Genomic DNA, 18,914 nt, shown 5'->3' with positions numbered 1-18,914 from the left:
ATGGGCAAGTTATCCTTTTTGAAATAAGAAAATGGTACAAAGAAATTAAGATAACAGATTGTCCATCCTGGCTAACACGGTGAAACCCTGTCTCTACTAAAAAATACAAAAAAAAAACTAGCTGGGCGAGGTGGCGGGCGCCTGTAGTCCCAGCTACTCGGGAGGCTGAGGCAGGAGAATGGCGTAAACCCGGGAGGCGGAGCTTGCAGTGAGCTGAGATCCGGTCACTGCACTCCAGCCTGGGCGACAGAGCAAGACTCCATCTCAAAAAAAAAAAAAAAAAAAGATAACAGATTGTACTGAACTTTTCTTTGTTTTTTTTTTTTTTGAGATAGAGTCTCGTTCTGTTGCCCAGGCTGCAGTGCAGTGGCATGATCTTGGCTCACCGCCTCACTACAACCTCCACCTCCTGGGTTCAAGCTATTCTCCTGCCTCAGCCTCCCTAGTAGCTGGGACTACAGGTGCGCACTACTATGTCCGGCTAGTTTTATATTTTTGGTAGAGACAGGGTTTCACCATGTTGGCCAGGCTGGTCTTGAACTCCTGACCACAGGTGATTTGCCCACCTCAGCTTCCCAAAGTGCTAGGATTACAGGCATGAGCCACCACACCCGGCCTGAACTTTTATTTCTATTCACTATGATCTTAGTAGGTTTCCAACCCTGTAATCAGCTATTTGATTATTAAATCAAATAACTCCTAGTTCTAATGTAAGCTTTACTGTCCCTACCATGAGCTACCATGCTCACCCCAATGATTCAGCATCTCTACTGAGCTTCAAAACTCAACTCAAGCACTCCCCCTTCTCTGGTCCTGCTCCAAGGCCTCTCTGAGGACTCTACCCACACCAGATAGAATCAACCACTTCCTCCTTTGTGGTACTTCTCTGCTGAAGATACTTCTGTAATAGCATTTATTAGTCTGTATTGAAATTATTTGTTTATATAGCAGTCCTCCTAATAGATTGTGGACTCCCCAAGGAACACTGACCAGGTCATATCATTGCCTCCCCATGGCTAGTATGGTGTTCAGCCCTGCTATTTCAGAGTCTACTTTCACAAGATCCCCAGGTGAGTCCTATGCATGCTGAAGTTTGAGAAACATGGTTTAGACTCTAGAGCAGTCAGTATGAGAAGGGGCTCAACATTCTGTATCTCTAACAGGTTCACAGGTAATGCTGATGCTGCTGTTCTCCTAGACCACACTTTCACACACGCCCCTGTTGTCCTAGCTACTCGGAAGCTAAGGCAGAAGGATCTCCTAAGCCCAGAAGTTTGAGGCTGCCACGAGCTGTGATCACACACACACAGAGAGAGAGAAAGCGAGCCATGAAAAACATGATATAAAAGTCCATTTCAAAATTTTGGTGCATACAGAGCTAGTGGCAGCACACAGAAGTTCTGATATCACCTACTGATGTCCACCAAATGACAAGACAAAAGAAAGATGTTTGCTTTGTAAGATGCAATCTCCAGCATTCTCCACAGAGAAGCACCAGCTATGAGTCCAGGGACATGAACTTAAAAAAACAAATCATCCAATTATCAAAAAGCGCATAGGTTAGGGTGGTCTAACTAAGCAGGTTCCAAGAATATATCAGACACTTTGGATTATTAGTTTACATTTACTATGGCTTAATTCCACTCTTGGTTTATACTCCCCAACCCTAAATCCCACCATAAAAGATTACCCTCCTCCATCAAGTTTATACTCTTGAGATATTTATACAGTTGTCTATTTCTGCTATCGTGGTTTAGACAAGTTATACGGTTTTCATTTATACTTTCTTCATCCGTCAGCCCCTCTAGTCTCTTAATCATCCTGTGGGTCTTCTGTGAACTCTCTCCAGCTGGTCCCCAACAATCCAGTAATGAGGTGCCTCCAAATGACTGCGGCCTTCCAGGGACAGCCTCATTAGTCAGAACAGGATGAACTCACTCTCCTCAGTTCTATGACATAATACTCCTGAGTAGGCAATCCCCCAAATCACAGAAATCTAATGTGCCACCATATTAGACTGTACCCCATTCTATAACTCCCAGATGTGGACATCGGGGCATGCTAGAATGTGCTAGAAGCCAGAGGATAAATGACACATGTTCCCACGGCATCTATTTCACTAGAGGATGAGTGACTGGGGAGAGAAAAAAAAGTTCACGCTAAATCAAACTCATAGATAATAAAATAGAATGCAATATTTGCATGAATTTCTAAAGATAAAACATGGGTATGTTGAATATATTAATGGATATTCTGAATTTGAAGCAGAAAGGCTGCTTGGGGCTCTGCTCCTAGCACCAAGGAGTTAACATGTCCTTTACCACTAGAGGTAATTGAGCCAAAACCCTCACTCAACTTCTGATCTACTGTGCATTACCACTCATCCCATATACTTACATTTTAAATGATATTTTTCTGCTATGTTTCCCCATCCTGGATATCTATATTTTCTCTTTGCCTAAAATCATTTGCTGCAGGAACACATGTCATTTATCGTCTGGCTTCTAGAACATTCTTGCATGCCCTGATGCCCAAATCTGGGAGGCATGAAATGGGGTTACAGTCTAATTGACTCTATAATTCACAGACTACCAACATCTATAGGTTCCTCTGCATCGTTCATTCTTCATTCATTTCACAATTCTTGAGCATTTGCTATATGTTGGGCTGTGTGCTAAAAGCTAAAGTCACAAGGATAAATAAGACAGGGTGCTTTCTTAACCTCAATGAACTTGGTTCACCACGGGAGAAGGGCAATGCAATGTTGCAAGTGCCATAAAAGAGGAATAAGCAAAGTATGGAGGGCAGAGGAAGGAGAGGTAACTGCATGTGCATGTGGAAAAGCAGAGACAACAGAGCTGATTACTTAAGGATGAGTAAGCAGGCTGGGCATGGTGGTTCATACCTGTAATCCCAGCACTTTGGAGGCTGAGGTGGGAGGATGGCTTGCGCCCAGGAGTTCAAGACTAATCTGGGTAACATAGTGAGATCCCATCTCTAAAAAAAAAAAAAAAAAAAAAAAAAAAAAAAAAGGCTGTGTGTAGTGGTATGCACCTATGGTCCCAGCTACTCAGGAGACTGAGGTGGGAGGATCATTTGAGCCCAGGAGGCTGAGGCTGCAGTGAGCCCTGATTGCTCCACTACACTTCCGCCCAGGTGAAGAGCAAGACCCTGTCTCCAAAGAAAAGCAAAGTGTTTAGAAAGACCACCTGGGGCTAAACTAGGATGATTACCATGTAGTGGTTAAAAGCATGAATCTTACTACTGAATGATCTTAGACAAGTTACAGCAGGTCCTCAAACAACATCAGTTTCATTCAACACTGTTTTCTTATAATTTTGAGGAGTAAAAAAATTGACTCCTGGCAGGCACTAATGTGTGGAGTTCACACATTCTCTGTGTGGGTTTTCTCTGGATACTTGGATTTCCTCCCACATCCCAAAGATGTGCACTTCAAAGTTAACTGGCATGTCTACAGTGTCCCAGTCTAAGTGAGGGTGAGGGGTGTGTGTGTGTGTGTGTGTGTGTGTGTGTGTGTGTGTGTGTGAGAGAGAGAGAGAACACGAGCAAGAGAGAGCCAGAGCCCTGCAATAGAATGGCGTCCCATCCAGCGTTGGTTCCCAACTTGCACCCTAAGCCCTGGCCACCCTCAACCATGGACTGGAATAATTGGGTAAATGTTACAATTATCTAACTTGATTTTATCAATCTTTCTTATACATACTGCTCTCATTTATTTCAATATGTATATTATGTTCTGCTCTTTATTTAAAATAGTTTGGTGATATTTTTGTGACCAGAAATATGCCATAGGAACTTAATTCTTGTTTATATCAATTAGCCTATGGTAAGACTGGTTTCAATATACATCATTTTGTTTGAAGTAGAAGTTTCCAAGAACCTATCGACATCAAGTGAGGACTTGCTGTACTTAAACTTCTCTTCAGTTGCTTATATGTAAAATGGAGATGCACCGAGAAAAGGAAGGAATCCAGCTGCTCTTGGAGAACAAGACTTGGAGAATAAGGACAAGGAGAATTGGTTAAGACTGAAACTTTACACCCAGGTGACATGGAGTGCCTTGGGGGACAAGGCTCTATGCACAGACCAGGCTGCTGGGTTGCCAGGTTATGAGGGTGGTTTGTGCCAGGCCACAACAGCCCAACCCACAGTAAGTGAAGAAGATGGCTTGAATCTACCTGAAGGACTCACTGGTTTTCCAGAGAGATTCCATGTGGAAATAACCATGGAAACAATCCAAAATAATGGATTTTCCAGTGTTCTCTCAAAGATGACGATAACAAGAATCAACCTTTATTGAGAACTTACTATGTGCCAAGCACTGAAGTGCTTCATCTATATTATCTCATTTAACCCTCACATCAACCATATGAGGAAAGCATACTTTATCCATATTTTACAGAATAGGAAACAGAGGCACAGGAAGCTAAAATAACTTGCCTATAGCCATCCAGTTTATAAGTGAAGGAGTCAAGCAATGTGATTCCAGAGCTTACACTCTCTCTTTACTCTTAACTGGGAATACTGATGTATCAAAAAGAACTTCCAGAAGGGCAGAAAAAATATATTATTCTTGGGATAGGAAGAATTAAGCTCAGAAATATTTAATTTGAAATTTTAGCCGGGTGTGGTGGCTCACACCTGTAATTCCAGCACTTTGGGAGGCCGAGGCGGGTGGATCACGAGCTCAGGAAATCAAGACCATCCTGGCTAACACGGCGAAACCCTGTCTCGACTAAAAAAAAAATTAGCCAGGCGTGGTGGCGGGCACCTGTATTCCCAGCTACTAGGGAGGCTAAGGCAGGAGAATTGGTTGAAACCAGGAGGCAGAGGTTGCAGTGAGCCGAGATCATGCCATTGCACTCCAGCCTGGGCAACAGAGCGAGGGTCCTTCTCAGAAAAAAAAAAAAAAGGAATATGACTTCATTTTGACTTTAAGCAACAAAAAACAAAAGACGTTTTTTAACCAAGAGAGAAAAAGGATCACACATTTTAAATGAAGAAGCTCTGGGGACAATGTGAAAGGGGGACAGGCCCATTAATGAACTACTGGTTCAATGGAGTAGCTACACACTAGCCACAATACAGACAGGGTCCAACGTAGACCCTCATTAGTCACATTGGTTGAGGGTGGCCAGGGCCTAGGGTACAAGTTGGGAACCAACCCTGGATGGGTTGCTCTCCTGCTTTATGCTCTCAGAAGCAACAGGATCAAAGACCTGTGAGGTCAAATGGATAAAGGAGAGGAAGAAGCCAAGGACAAAGGCAAATTTTCTATTGTTGGGAGCCTGGATAAATGAAGGAGAATTAAGAAGGCAAAGCAAACATGAAAGAAAAGATGTATTAGTCCATTTTCATGCTGCTGATAAAGACATACCAGAGACTAGGTAATTTATAAAGAAAAAGAGGTTTAATGGACCCACAGCTCCATGTGGCTGGGGAGGCCTCACAATCACGGTGGAAGGTGAAAGGCATGTCTTACATGGTGGCAGGCAAGAGAGAATGAGAGCCAAGCAAAAAGAGAAACCCCTTATAAAATCATCAGATCTTGTGAGACTTATTCACTACCACAAGAACAGTATGGGGGAAACTGTCTCTGTGATTCAATTATCTCCCACTGGATCCCTCCCATAACACATGAGAATTATGGGAACTATAATTCAAGATGAGATTTGGATGGGGACACAGCTAAACCATATCATCCCACCCCGGCCCCTCCCAAATCTCATGTCCTCACATTTCAAAACCAATCATGCCTTCCCAACAGTCCTCCAACTCATTTCAGTATTAACTCAAAGTTCACAATCCAAAGTCTCATCTGAGACAAGGTAAGTCCCTTCCACCTATGACCCTGTAAAATCAAAATCAAGTTAGTTACTTTCTAGATACAATGGGACTACAGGCAATGGGTAAATATACCTGTTCCAAATGGGAGAAACTGGCCAAAACAAAGGGGCTACAGGGCCCATGCAAGTCCAAAATACAGCAGCGCAGTCAAATCTCAAAGCTCCAAAATGATCTCCTTTGACTCCATGTCTCACATCCAGGTCACGCTGATGCAAGAGGTGGGTTCCCATGGTCTGGGGCAGCTCCACCCCTGTGTCTTTGCAGGGTACAGCCTCCTCTGCAGCCGCTTTCACGGGCTAGTATTGAGTGTCTGAGGCTTTTCCAGGCACATGGTGCAAGCTGTCAGTGAATCTACCACTCTGGGGTCTGGAAGACGGTGGCCCTCTTCTTACAGCTCCACAAGACAGTGCCACAGGGACTCTGTGTGGGACCTTCAACCCCACATTGCCCTCCCACATTGCCCTCGCAGAGGTTCTCCATGAGGGTCCTGCCCCATAGCTGACTTCTGCCCGAACATTCAGGAGTTTCCATACATCCTCTGAAATCCAGGTGGAGGTTCTCAAACCTCAATTCTTGACTTCTGTGCACCCACAGGCTCAACATCATGTGTAAGCTGCCAAGGCTTAGGGCTTGCACCTTCTGAAGCGACGGCCCAAGCTGTACCTTGGCTCCTTTTAGCCACAGCTGGAGCAACTGGGGCACAGGGCACCAAGTCCCCTACACTGCACACAGCAGGGGGGACCTGGGCCCAGCCTTCGAAACCATTTTTTCCTCCTGGGCCTCCAGGTCTGTGATGGGAGTGGCTGCTGTGAAAACCTCTGACATGCCCTGGTGACATTTTCCCCATTGTCTTGGTTCCTCTTTACTTATGCAAATTTCTGTAGCCAGCTTGAATTTCTCCTCAAAAAATGGGTTTATCTTTTCTATCACCACTGTCAGGCTGCAAATTTTCCAAACCTTTACACTCTGCTTCCCTTTTAAACGTAAGTTCCAATTTCAGATCATTTCTCTCAAGTCCAAAGTTCCAGAGTTCTAGGCAGGAGCAAAATGCTTCCAGTCTCTTTGCTAAAGCATAACAAGAGTGACCTTTGCTCCAGTCCCCAACAAGTTGCTCATCTCCATCTGAGACCACCTCAGCCTGGATTTCATTGTCCATATCATTATCACCATTTTGTTCAAAGTCATTCAACAAGTCTCCAGAAGTTTCAAACTTTCCCATATTTTCCTGTCTTCCTCTGAGCCCTCCAAACTATTCTAACCTCTGCCTGTTACCCAGTTCCAAAGTTGCTTCCACATTTTCAGGTATCTTTACAGCACCGCCTCACTTCCAGTACCAATTTACTGTATTAGTCCATTTTCACACTGCTGATAAAGACATACCAGAGACTGGGTAATTTATAAAGAAAAAAAGGTTGAATGGACTCATAGTTCCACATGGCTGGGAGGCCTCACAATCATGTCAGAAGGCAAAAGTCATGTCTTACATGGCAGCAGGCAAGAGAGGATGAGAGCCAAGTGAAAAGGGAAACTCCTTATAAGATCATCAGATATTGTGAGACTTATTCACTACTGTGAGAACAGTATGGGGGAAACTACCCCATGATTCAATTATCTCCCACCAGGTCCCTCCCACAACAATGGGAATTATGGGAGCTAAAATTCAAGGTGAGATTTGGGTGGGGACACCCAAACCATATCAAAAGATAATGAGTAGAGAATTAAACATGTTAAGTTTGGAGTGTCTACAGGATATCCAGGTGAATATATTCAAAAGGTACATAGAAATAAGCACATGAAGCTAGAGAGATGCCAATATCCTGAAGACACGGAAAATGGCAAAGACCACCATAAAAAGCAGAGACCAACCAACCAACAAACAAACAAAAAACCAATCATAGAACCCTGAGGGGATCAACCTTGAAAAAAAAAAAAAAAAAAAAAAAAAAAGGAGCCAACAAATGAGAAGGAAAAAGAGGACAGGAGGAGAAAAATTGTAAAAGTAGTTTATCAGAGGCAAAAGAAAGTGATTATTTCTAGAAATTGGTCATAAACAATATCAGATCCAGTAAAGATTTCTGCCAAAGGGGGGACACAAAATCAGCCCCCAAGTTTTCTTCCTGAATTATCTGTGACACTCATTTTCTGATCTAGTAACTTCTTCAATACATTTATGTCTTATTTCTATCTCATTAATAAGAGAATATTAAACTAAACTTGACCTGACGCTGATAATTAGTAAACTCTTTGCAACTCAATTCAGTAATACTAATTATTATTTCAAAATCATTTTAATGCCTATAACAAATTCAGATCTAAACTAATCTGAATCCACTGTCAATCTCAGCAGTCGGCAACCTTTTTGGTACCAGGGACCAGTTTTGTGGCAGACAATTTTTGCATGGACAGCAGGTGGGAGGGTGATATCAGGATGAAATTGTTCCACCTCAGATCATCAGACATTACATTCTCATAAGGAGCACACAACCTAGATCCCTCACACCCACAGTTCACAATAAGGTTCATGCTCCTATGAGAATCTAATGCCGCTGCTGATCTGACAGGAGGTGGAGCTCAGGTGGTAACGCAAGTGATGGGGAGGGGCTGTAAATACAGAAAAAGCTTTGCTTGCTCACCCGCCATCACCTCCTGCTGTGCAGTCCTGTTCCTAACAGGCCATGGACTGCTGAAGGTCTGTGGCCCAGGGATTAGGGACCCCCGCCTATCCTGTATAAATCACTGGCCAAAAAATCTCCTAAGTTTTTAGCACCGCCAGTAAAATCAGTTTTACTGAGGTATAAATAAACATCAATTTGAAATGTACAATTACTTTTGACAACGGTGTAAGGTTATTATATAAAGTGTAGTCATGACACAAAACACTTCATCATCCCCAAAAGTTCCCTTATGCTCTTTGCAGTCAGTCCTCCTCCCACAAGCCCCTGCACAACCACCGATACGCTATCACTGTAGTTTTGCCTTTTACAGAATGCCTTATACATTTGCATCACATGCAAAATGTAGTCCTTCGTGTGTACCATTTTTTCACTTAGCATAGGTTCTTAGATTCATACATGCTGTTACATGTTTCAGTAGTTCACTCCTTTTTCCTGCAGAGTAGTACTCCATTAAATGGACATACAGCAAATTGTTTATTCACCAGATGAAGGACATTTGGGTTATATCCAGTTTGGTGGTATCATGGATAAAGCTGCTATGAACATTAAGCTACAAATCGGTAGACACATGCTTTCATTTCTCTTGGGTAAACATATAAGAATGGGACTGCTGGGTCATATGGTAAGTATATATTTAACTTACAAGAAACTGCCAAACTGTTTACCAAAGCGGCTGGACCACTTTGCATTTCCACCAGCAATGCACAAGAGGCGGGTTGCTCTACATCCACCAACACTTGGTACCGTCTTTTAAGTTTACCCATTCTAACAGGTGTGAAGTGATAGTTCATTGTGGTTTTAATTTGCATTTCCCTAAGAACTAACAATATTGAGTATTTTTTCATGTGTTTATTGGTTATTTGTATTAGTTTCTTTGAAGTATCTATTCAAATCTGTCTTTTTTAAAAATCGAGCTGTTTGTCTTCTTACTATTGAGCTGTAAGAGTTCTTTATACATTCTAAATGCGAACCCCGAATATCTGAGACAGGTCTCAGTTAATTTAGAAAGTTTATTTTGCCAAGGTTGAAGACGCGCACCCAGGACACAGCCTCATGAGGTCCTGACGACATGTGCCCAAGGTGGTCGGGGCACAGCTTGCTTTTATACATTTTAGGGAGACATGAGACATCAATCAAGATGTTTATTGGCTCAGTCCAGAAAGGCAGGACAACTTGAAGTAGGGAGGGGGGCTTCCAGGTGAGAAAAATGATTACATTATTTTGAGTTTCTGATTAGCCCTTCCAAAGGAGGCAATCAGATATGCATCTATCTCAGTGAGCAGAGGGACAACTTTCAATAGAATGGGAGGCAGATTTGCCCTAAGCAGTTCCCAGCTTCACTTTTCCCTTTAGCTTAGTGATTCTGGGGCCCCAAGACTTATTTTCCTTTCACATAAATACAAGTCCTTTATTAGATAAACATTTTGCAAATATTTTCTGTGGTTTGCCTCTTCATTTTCTTAACAGAAAATACACTTTTTAAAGAGTAAAAGTTTCTAACTTTGATGAAAGCCAACATACATTTTTTGTTCATAGTTTGTGGTTTTTGTGTTCTATTTTTTAAAACTCCGCCTAGCTCAAGGTCACAAAGATTTTCTCCTGGTTTTTTTCTAGAGGTTTATCTAAAAGTTTCACAAGAGAAAATTCTCTCATCAAATTTTTTAACAAGACTTTTTAAAACTCCTGCATTCCATTTATCTCAGAGTTATTAAGTTTTATTCCCTCTGTTTCTTTCAAATTCAATGCCACACATTACCATACACTATTTAAGCTATAGTCTGTTTCTTTTTTTTTTTTTTTTTTTTTGAGACGGAGTTTGGCTCTTATTGCCCAGGCTGAAGTGCAATGGCACGATCTCGGCTCACTGCAACCTCCGCCTCCCAGGTTCAAGCGATTCTCCTGCCTCAGTCTCCCGAGTAGTTGGGATTACAGGCATGCACCACCACGCCTGGCTAATTTTGTATTTTTAGTAGAGACAGGGTTTCTCCATGCCCATCAGGCTGGTCTCGAACTCCTGACCTCAGGTGATCTGCCCACCTCAGCCTCCCTAAGTGCTGGGATTACAGGCGTGAGCAACCACGCCCGGCCCCAGTTATAGTCTATTTCTGAATTTGGAAAGATTTTAATATTTTAACAGATTTTTCTTCTCTTCAATCTAGTAAATGGAATGCTTAAATTTAGCCAAGGTTTTAGTCCTTCACTTCTCTCCAAATCCACGTAAGACCTCTGCACCCCTGATACTGGTTCTTAAAACAACAACTAAATTCCACAACCCAGAACATGCACCTTGAGGTTAAGCCAGGGGCAATAAACTAGTTACCCTTCTGGCTTTAAAGAGAGTCTTTTATGAGATCATTCCCACCTTACTGAGTCACTCTAACCTGTGATGAGACTGGAAAAAGTTGTCCTATAAATCACTCACTGGTGGCCGGGCGCGGTGGCTCAAGCCTGTAATCCCAGCACTTTGGGAGGCCGAGACGGGCGGATCACGAGGTCAGGAGATCGAGACCATCCTGGCTAACACAATGAAACCCCGTCTCCACTAAAAATACAAAAAAAAAATTAGCCGGGCGTGGTGGCGGCGCCTGTAGTCCCAGCTACTCGGGAGGCTGAGGCAGGAGAATGGCGGGAACCCAGGAGGCGGAGCTTGCAGTGAGCCGAGATCGCGCCACTGCACTCCAGCCTGGGCGACAGAGCGAGACTCCGCCTCAAAAAAAAAAAAAAAAAAAAAAAAAAAAATCACTCACTGGTTAAATTAAAATTTTGGCTTATTAAGATTAAGCTAACCAAGATAAAAGTCATTCTGCAATTCTTTTTTTTTTTTTTTTTTTTTTTTTTCTGAGACGGCGTCTCGCTGTGTTGCCCAGGCTGGAGTGCAGTGGCCGGATCTCAGCTCACTGCAAGCTCCGCCTCCCAGGTTTACGCCATTCTCCTGCCTCAGCCTCCCGAGTAGCTGGGACTACAGGCGCCCACCACCTCGCCCGGCTAGTTTTTTGTATTTTTTAGTAGAGATGGGGTTTCACTGTGTTAGCCAGGATGGTCTCCATCTCCTGATCTCGTGATCCGCCCGTCTCAGCCTCCCAAAGTGCTGGGATTACAGGCTTGAGCCACCGCACCCGGCCAATTCTGCATTTCTTATATCAGTTTGGATTCTCTCTATCGCACCATTCTCTCTAAAATAAGCCAGAGTTCTTCAGACCCTTATTTCTTTTTGTATAGTATATACAAAGGCATAGCTTAGATTCAGCTGTCCCTGGAGTTGTTTCCCATTCGTTCTCAGCACAGTTTAGAGAAAGCAGGAAAAAGGGATTCAAAGCTAATGTGAGTGTAACAGGGAAAACAAGAAGTGAGAATTTCTCATTGCTCATTTTGTATCCTCATGGGGAGAAAAACAAGAGAGAAAACTGGCTCATCTATGTCACTGTCCCATTCTTAACCCTAAATCTGGAAAATACTAGCTTCAGTTTCCTACTCCATCCTATCCTGATGTGTTTTCTATATACAAAACCGACTCTACTATGCCTGAGCCACAGAGGACAGGCCCCCATGTTCCCATCTCATGGCAGCTTTTATGCTTAGGTGACCTTGGACCACTGAATCTTGGCTATAACAGGAAGATTTTAAAAGTAATTCTCTGAATCTGACAAGCCGTCTCCCTCAATAAGTCTAGGAAGCTATTATTCCATTAACTGTGCCTGAAGTGGCAGGCACACAGCCAGATCTGCAGCCCAGTCGGGTGGAACTGGAATGGTCACATGTATACTTAAAAGCTAACTCTGCCTCTACTACCATCCACTACTTTCAACTCTGTGCTTATTTTTAAGAAAAATAAATTATTTATATAATTGAAAGGAAAAACAATGTTATTTAAATGAGCATTTTACAGTTAAGATTCTAAGAAGAAAAACTCAACTAGCCACAGATATGGTACCCTAAGATAGCTTGATTTGAAGGAGAAACTCAACACTTACCTATTCAAAACAAAATTTCTGTTGACCTAATAATTAATTTTACCAAAGAAAGGTCTATTAATTTCTTCAAATGCATATTAAGAAGCGACTACATGCCAAGCAATATGTTGGACCCTAAGGATTCCAGAATGAGTAAAATATCCTCAACTCCTTAGATATACAAAAGCTTAGTAAAGAAGACAGACAAGTAAATAATTACGTAGTTATACTTCCATGTAGTAAAATCTATGAGGTGAGCATGGAGTGTATGGATGGATACCTTAATCAAGATGAGCTCTTAGCGTCTCAGGAACGTTCACATCACGCTCCTGGAAGCAAAGTCAACTCTTTCATAGAGTTAACAATGCGTTGGGGGTCAAGGAATACAAAACATTACCTATGAAGTATTACTTATTCTCAGGGTCAATGACTCTGGTCAGAGGGGCTTCTTGGACCACATACATAGCATAGGAAAAGCACTCACTGGAAATACCAACTTATTTATCAAAATGACACACGATCTGATGGGGCACAGTGGCTCACACCTGTAATCCCAGCACTTTGGGAGGCCGAGGCGAGCAGATCACCTGAGGTCAGGATTTCGACACCAGCCTGGCCAACATGGTGAAATTCCATCTCTATTAAAAATACAAAATTTAGCCAGGCTTGGTAGCGGGCACCTGTAATCCCAGCTACTCGGGAGGCTGAGGCAGGAGAATTGTTTGAACCCAGGAGGCAGAAGTGGCAGTGAGCCAAAATGGCACCACTGCTCTCCAGCCTGGGTGACAAGAGCAAAACTCCATTTAAAAAAAAAAAAAGAGGACAGGCGCAGTGGCTCACGCCTGTAATCCCAGCACTTTGGGAGGCTGAGGTAGGTGGATCACGAGGTCAGGAGATCGAGACCATCCTGGCCAACAGGGTGAAATCCTATCTCTACTAAAAATACAAACAATTAGCCAGGCGTGGTGGCGGGTGCCTGTAATCGCAGCTACTTGGGAGGCTGAGGCAGGAGAATTGTGTGAACCTGGGAGGCGGAGCTTGCAGTGAGCCGAGATCGCGCCACTGCACTCCAGCCTGGGTGACAGAGTGGGACTCCATAAAAAAAAAAAAGAAATTACACATGATCTAACTGGAATGTGGTATTTTGGATTCAGTTTGGGGACAGAAAAAGGAAATCAGTGGAGAAACTTGTGAAACCCAAATAAAGTCTATAGTTTAGTAATAGTATTGTACCAATGTTAATTTCTTAAATGTGACAGTATGTGCCATGGTTATATAAGAAGTTAACATTAGGAGAAGCTGGGTGAAAGGTATACAGGAATACTCTGTACTATCTTTGCAACTTTTTTATAAATTTAAAATTATTCCACAATTTTAAAATATTTAATTACATATGGTGCTCCCCTTTACATTCTCACTCCCCCTTAGGATTCTAATCATGTCTCCCTAATCATTGCCCCAATTCAGGTAATGCTGGCCTAAAACTTTTTAAGTATCTTTTTTAACCCCTTTCTATGAACTGTTTGCACAGCCCACCTGGGATTTCTTCTTTACCAAGACATGAAAAACTAGATCACACTTGGGAAGTTTTAACTGTTTTCCGTTCCTAATATGTTTACCATATATACCGGGAGTACCTTGAATTTGAACTTCCCAAACTGGACAAGAGAGGGGTTAAAATAACATGCTCTGGGTCTCTGGATAAAAGCAAGGGGACATTACAGAAAATATGTTGTATATTAATAGATTATCTAATCTCTGGCCAAAAAGTACAATATACAGAACATCAATTAACAGATGTTAACTATTAGCATCTCAACAGTAACAAGCTGCACCGAAATAAATGCCTTTGCTCTGAAAAACATGATGCAAATTGCTCAACTGTTCAAGGTAACAAAAACTCATAAAATCATATGGAACCGTTCAATGAGACTAAATGACAAAACATGTATCTACCATGACTATTTAGTTTCTAAAAGCTAAGTGAATACCCATCTTTATAAACTCTATCTTGTAGAACAGTTTTCAAAAAAGCCATCAGGAAAACATCATTATGGTGCTGTAACACCATATCAACGGCTCCGGCATGCATGTGTGTACACACACATACACATACACAAACTGCAACAAGGTTAAACAACCTCCAAAGTTTGAAAACTACTATATGAAAGAACACTAGTGAAGGCTAAGCATTCAGAACGCTTCAGAAGCGACTACATGCCAAGCAATATGTTGGACCCCAAGGATTCCAGAATGAGTAAAATATCCTCAACCCCTTAGATATACAAAAGCTTAGTAAAGAAGACAGACAAGTAAATAATTACGTAGTTATACTTCCATGTAATACATGGAAGTATACTTAAAAGCTAACTCTGCCTCTACTACCATCCACTACTTCAAAGAAAAAGAAACCAAATAAAAATAACTGAAATTTAAACCCAAGTTAGTTAATAGCTAAAATCATTTAAAAGGTAAAACGGTAAGGCACAGTGGCTCATGCCTCTTGTCCCAGCTACTCAGGAAGCTGAGGTGGGAGGATGGCTTGAGGCCAGGAGTTCAAGATCAGCCTGGGCAACACAGCAAGACCTAATAAATAATAAATAAAAGGTAAAATGATACACTAGAGTCCATTAAGGTAATAAAATCTGATCTATTACATGGTACTAATATGTTGATAGTAGTAAATAAACATTACACAACAGTACTCTGACCTGGACCACTTCCAGAAAGATGAACAGGTAGAGTAATTCCTCTAAAATATTTCAACTCCCACATCTCTATTCAGCCACCAACCATACTTTATCTGTTTACAAGTCTCTCTCTAACACAGGACTGTGGTGAGATTGCCCAGGACAGAATGGGCCCTCAATAAATGCTTTCTGAATGAATGAGCAAGCGGCAGTAATCTATCTCTGAGGTATTCTTACAAAACCAATTCAATATCAAGACCTCAGAAGCAGAACATGCTGTATGCCATGCTACCATATTTAGAGGCTGGCAAGTTAATTGAAAAATAATTAACAGTGACTAATGTTCGTTGGGAGAAAAAAAGTCCTATCATGCAGGTCAGAAAAATAAATGTAAAAACTATAGCTTGAAAATGGACAAAAAAGTGAATCTACTTATAACTTTCTAACATTGAAATACAAGATATTCTTTAAGGAGTCTTTCATTATCCAGAATAATTTTATAAAGAAATTTGATACCAACTTAAATTAGTAAGTTAGACCAATTAGTGAATGGAATGAAGTCCAAGCCCAATTATGTGTTCAAACTGTGTGTCCAATGCCTTGGGCAATTTTTTCTCTTCAAGACTGCAGAAAAATGCAAAACAACCCTCTTGACTGCTGAGAAGGACTAAAATCATTTCTTTTCCTCACAAGTATGTGCCCAAAAGCAATTACTTTCTGCTCCCATCCATCACAAATCAACACCACCTCCTGGCTTCCCATCCCCCACTTTCCATCCCCATCAAAGAATGCTGTAGAGTATCTGACCACTTTCATTTCAATAAGCTATAAGAACCTCAGATTGCAATAAAATTACAACGCAACAAAAACAAATTTTTCTAAGCATGTTCTTATCCCCCATGGTGTTCCTACACTAATTTAGTTCCCTGTTAGGTATTAACAATCAAGGAAATCAGAACACTCTCAATAGAGGTTACAATAGAAATTACAAATGGCCTTTTTTTAAGTTGTTATTGTTCATGGATTCCAAAATTCAAAGTACACATTACCAGAAGACTGTTTTTCTGTCAGTGCCTGAATTTAAGTGCAAATTACTATTTAATGATATGTAATTTTCCCTCAGAACCTATATATAATACTAATCAGTCAAATGTTTAAGAAGAATAACTGACCATGTTATTTTAGCTTTTAGACAATAAAAAGCTTATTGTCTAACCACCAAGAGATACATAAAAAAACTGGTTGCTATTAGCTCTACACATGAATGACAGCTTGACAGAGACAACCTGCTCCAGAAAGATTAGGAACTTCTAGTAACCACAAATAGGGTAAAGCAGAAGGCACATACAGTATCTGTAGCTACTATTTCTACATCAAAAATTCCGAGCCCACAGATATGTAAACTATCAAGCTATCTAAATGAATGTGTGTCTGAAAGAGAAAGGAGAAGCAGAAAAACAGTTTACGCCCAAATCAAGAGAAGAAATCACCATGCGATTGAGCGTCCCAGGACCTGAAAACTTAATAAGGTTTTTGAGGTTTATGAACACATTCAAGTTCCAGTGCAACTATGTTAAAATAAAATGGGGCTGGTGCCGGGTGCAGTGGCTCAAGCCTGTAATCCCAGCACTTTGGGAGTCCAAGGTGGGCGGATCACCTGAGGTCGGGAGTTTGAGACCAGCCTGACTAACATGGAGAAACCCCGTCTCTACTAAAAATACAAAATAAGCCGGGTGTGTTGGCACACATCTGTAATCCCAGCTACTCGGGAGGCTGAGGCAGGAGAATCGCTTAAACCCGGAAGGTGGAGGTTGTGGTGAGCCGAGATCACGCCATTGCACTCTAGCCTGGGCAACAAGAGCGAAACTCCGTCTCAAAAAAAAAAAAAAAAAAAAAAAAAAATGGGGCTGGGCACGGTGGCTCACGTCTGTAATCCCAGCACTTTGGGAGGCCCAGGTGGGTGGGTCACCTGAGGTCAGGAGTTTGAAACCAGCCTGGCCAACATGGTGAAACCCCATCTCTACTAAAAATACAAAAATTAGCAAGGTGTGGTGGCACACACACGCCTGCAGTCCTGGCTATTCGGGAGGCTGAGGCAGGAGAATTGCTTGAACCTGGGAGGTGGAGGTTGCTGTGAGCCGAGATAGCGCCACCGCACTCCAACCTGGGCAGCAGAGGGAGACTCCATCTCAAAAATAACATAACATAACATAACATAACATAACATAGGCATAAAGTTCCAACCCTGCCACATATCCTCAAGTTGGAAGACACACAATGGTAACAACAGAAAACACTCTGGGTAGTCTGGTTTACACTATTCTAGGGACCTCGCATGTTTACTATGAATAAATATAAGTCCTGAAAACATCCCAGTAAAAGAGTGCTATTATGATTATCTCCATTTTACAGATAAAGAAACTGAGACGCAGATAGATTAACTAACCCAATGTCATGGCAAGTTATGAGGCAGAGCAAGGATTTTAACCCCATCAGTCAGACTCCAAAGTTCGTGTTAAACAACAAACCGTGTTTCATCATAAGGGTTATACAACGGTCACCTTTTTTGAAAAAAACCTGATAACATTTTTCACTTCCAATTCTAGGACAGCATCATGCAATAAGAAAAGTATGACAGAGGTACCCATTCCATTCCCAGCTTGCTCAGTAGCCGGAGAATGGAAGACAAAGTGTAAAAAATAAATAAATAAATAAAGGTATAGACTATGGAATCAAGAGACTCAGACCCCTGAATAAAGTCTGTGGCTCAGTTTCCCCATATGAAAAACGAGAGTATTTATGTTATTGAGATGGTCAAAGAAGGCAATATGAATAAAGTGCCAAGTACGGTATACAGGATGACGGTTTTAATCTAAAGTTCACAGACATCCAAAGGGTCCACAGATGGGCTTCAGAGTCCACGAATCTCATAAAAAGTGTATTACAAACTGTATGTGTGCCCATTTTTTAAAGAATTGTTCCTGGCTTTCCACAAACTTTCAAGAAATAAGTTATCTCCAAAAGGTTAAGAACCACTGGAATACATAGCAGGTACTCAAAGAAAAAAGCTACTTTTTCCTCCTTGTTCTCACAAATTCTCCCTTTTTATTTAAGGATGACACACCAAGGCTTCACAATAAATGTCCATTGTTTCTCACCATTTTCCTGGCTTGGGTAAGCAGTAACATGCAAGCTAATGCCCCAATTCTATAGCGATAAGTCTAAGCCCTCAAACACTGCTTCATTTCTCTTTTCACTGAGACGAGTACACGGTATGTACTCGAGGAGTATCATCCACCTAGCTGCACAAAGCACCATATCGGCTAGGAAAACCAAGTAGGAACCACAGCCTCAGGGTTGGACCGTAGACACCGGATGCCCCAACGCCGCAGGGTGAGGAGAATGTGTTCCCCCAAACTACTGGGCAAACCTGGAGTCTGACCCCCCTACCCTTGTCCTCCCTCCCTCTCTCTGGAACTCTGGTGAAGGCAGGTCTTCTGGGCTCTGCCTAGGGCTGCAGAGAAACGTTACCCGAGCCGGGGGTTGCAGCGCGATGAAGTTCCAGCTCTGGTCTCCTGGGAGGGGGCAGCAGCACTCAGCAGAAGACGGGCTCTCCACCCTCCCACCAAGAGACCCCAGAGTTGGTCTCTACCCGGCCTGGGAACCGGCTCGGGGGTTTGCCGTTTCCCCAAGGAGCTTCCGCTTCCGGGCTATCCTTTGCCGGAAGCAGT

At 42.2% G+C, this 18,914-nt stretch overlaps 1 protein-coding gene across 5 annotated transcripts in view; it reads right to left on the bottom strand.

Annotated features, from left to right (window-relative positions):
- Positions 1 to 18,892, bottom strand: part of AREL1 (apoptosis resistant E3 ubiquitin protein ligase 1) — a 58,541-nt gene extending 39,649 nt beyond the window's left edge. For 4 of the 5 annotated variants that reach the window (XM_050798695.1, XM_050798696.1, XM_050798691.1 and 1 more), the window contains exon 1: positions 18,715 to 18,892. The gene's annotated coding sequence lies outside the window, so the exon portion shown is untranslated. The remainder of the gene's footprint in view (positions 1 to 18,714) is intronic. The other variant, XM_050798692.1, reaches the window with a different exon arrangement.
- Between the last annotated feature and the right edge of the window lie 22 nt (positions 18,893 to 18,914).

This window comes from Macaca thibetana, chromosome 7 (assembly GCF_024542745.1).
Source record: "Macaca thibetana thibetana isolate TM-01 chromosome 7, ASM2454274v1, whole genome shotgun sequence".
In the NCBI taxonomy this organism is placed as follows: Eukaryota; Metazoa; Chordata; class Mammalia; order Primates; family Cercopithecidae; genus Macaca; species Macaca thibetana.
Note: the sequence above shows the minus strand (reverse complement) of the source record. Positions and strands in the feature narration are given on the sequence as shown.